A 2,435-nucleotide genomic window follows, 5' to 3' on the forward strand; every position below is an offset into this window, starting at 1 on the left:
AGCTTTAGACTAACATTGCATGATTCCTGGAATTCTCATTAAGAATTTTGATACCTTTATTTTCTTTTTCCACTTAATTTTTTAAAAATCCAAAAAAAATTACAAAATCACAAAAACCAAAAATATTTTATGTTTCTTGTTGAGTCTAGTGTCTTATTTTAAGTTTGGTGTCTTGCATGCATTGTTTATTTGATCTTGGTTCTATTTTCAAGTCAATAATACAGGGAACTGAAGATTCAATACATGCAGCAGAGGAATTATACAGAAAAAGCTGGGCGTTCAAAACGCCCAATGAAGAAGGAAAAACTGGCGTTTAAACGCCAGCTAGGGTGCCTGGCTGGGCGTTTAACGCCCAAAAGGGTAGTGCTTTAGGCGTTAAACGCCAGAATGTGCACGATTCTGGGCGTTTAACGCCAGGATGGCACAAGAAGGAAGATTTTGTTTTTAATGCAAATTTTTTTTTCAAGTTTTCAAAGTTTTTCAAAATCAAATCTTTTTCAAGTCATACCTTTTTAATCACATCTTTTTCAAAAATAGTTTTCAATCATATCTTTTTGATTTCTAATTTCAAAATCTTTTTCAAAAATCACTTGATTTCTTTCCCACTCTTGGTTTTCGAAAATCAATTAGTTTTTTTCAAAATGTTTTTAAATCTTTTACTTAATTTTTGAAAAACTCTTCCTCTCTTCTCACATCCTTCTGTTTATGGAGTAACACCCCTCCTCAATGCACAATTTGAACTCTATCTCACTAATTTCGAATTCTTCTCCCTCTTCCTTCTATTTTTTCTGTTCCTCTGACACCTCAAGGAATCTCTATACTGTGACATAGAGGATTCCACATTTCCTTGTTCTCTTCTCTTTCATATGAGCAGGAGCAAAGACAAAAGCATTCTTGTTGAGGCTGACCCTGAACCTGAAAGGACCTTGAAGCGAAAGCTAAAAGAAGCTAAGGCACAATTCTCTGTAGAGGACCTAACAGAAATCTTCAAAGAAGAAGAACCCATGGCAGCCGAAAACAACAACAATGCCAACAATGCAAGGAAGGTGCTGGGTGACTTTACTGCACCTACTCCCGACTTCTATGGGAGAAGCATCTCTATCCCTGCCATTGGAGCAAACAACTTTGAGCTTAAGCCTCAATTAGTTTCTCTGATGCAACAGAATTGCAAGTTCCATGGACTTTCATTGGAAGATCCTCATCAGTTTTTAGCTGAATTCTTGCAAATCGGTGACACTGTCAAGACTAATGGGGTTGACCCTGAGGTCTACAGACTTATGCTATTCCCTTTTGCTGTAAGAGACAGAGCTAGGATATGGTTGGATTCACAACCTAAAGAAAGCCTGAACTCTTGGGAATAGCTAGTCAATGCCTTCTTGGCAAAGTTCTTTCCACCTCAAAAATTGAGTAAGCTTAGAGTGGAAGTCCAAACCTTCAGACAGAAGGAAGGTGAATCCCTCTATGAAGCTTGGGAAAGATACAAACAATTGATCAGAAAATGTCCTTCTGACATGCTTTCTGAATGGAGCATCATAGGTATTTTCTATGACGGTCTGTCTGAACTATCCAAGATGTCTTTGGATAGCTCTGCTGGAGGATCTCTTCATCTGAAGAAGACGCCTACAGAAGCTCAAGAACTAATTGAAATGGTTGCAAATAACCAATTCATGTACACTTCTGAAAGGAATCCTGTGAACAATGGGACAAATCAGAAGAAAGGAGTTCTTGAGATTGATACTCTGAGTGCCATATTAGCTCAGAACAAAATATTGACTCAACAAGTCAATATGATCTCTCAAAGTCTGTTTGGAATGCAAGCTGCACCAGGCAGTGCTAAGGAAGCTTCATCTGAAGAAGAAGCTTATGATCCTGAGAACCCTTCAATAGAAGAGGTGAATTACATGGGAGAACCCTATGGAAACACCTATAATTCTTCATGGAGAAATCATCCAAATCTCTCATGGAAGGATCAACAGAGACCTCAACAAGGTTTCAACAACAATAATGGTGGAAGAAACAGGTTTAGCAATGTCAAGCCTTTTCCATCATCTTCTCAGCAACAGACAGAGAATTCTAAGCAGAACCACTCTGACTTAGCAACCATGGTCTCTGATCTAATCAAAACCACTCAAAGTTTCATGACTAAAACAAGGTCCTCCATTAGGAATTTGGAGGCACAAGTAGGACAGCTAAGCAAGAAAATTACTGAACTCCCTCCTAGTACTCTTCCAAGCAATACAGAAGAAAATCCAAAAGGAGAGTGCAAGGCCATCAACATGGCCGAATTTGGAGAGGAAGGAGAGGCAGTGAACGCCACTGAGGAAGATCTCAATGGACGTCCACTGGCCTCCAATGAGTTCCCTAATGAGGAACCATGGGAATCTAAGGCTCACATTGAGACCATAGAGATTCCATTGAATTTACTTCTGCCATTC

General features: G+C 38.9%; 1 non-coding gene across 1 annotated transcript; it reads right to left on the reverse strand.

The window, feature by feature from the left end:
• Window positions 1–1,409: 1,409 nt before the first annotated feature.
• Window positions 1,410–1,517, reverse strand: LOC130932274 (small nucleolar RNA R71). The gene has a single exon (XR_009067431.1). It is a non-coding gene; the product is annotated as a small nucleolar RNA R71 (small nucleolar RNA).
• Between the last annotated feature and the right edge of the window lie 918 nt (window positions 1,518–2,435).

Source organism: Arachis stenosperma, chromosome 5 (genome assembly GCF_014773155.1).
Source record: "Arachis stenosperma cultivar V10309 chromosome 5, arast.V10309.gnm1.PFL2, whole genome shotgun sequence".
In the NCBI taxonomy this organism is placed as follows: domain Eukaryota; kingdom Viridiplantae; phylum Streptophyta; class Magnoliopsida; order Fabales; family Fabaceae; genus Arachis; species Arachis stenosperma.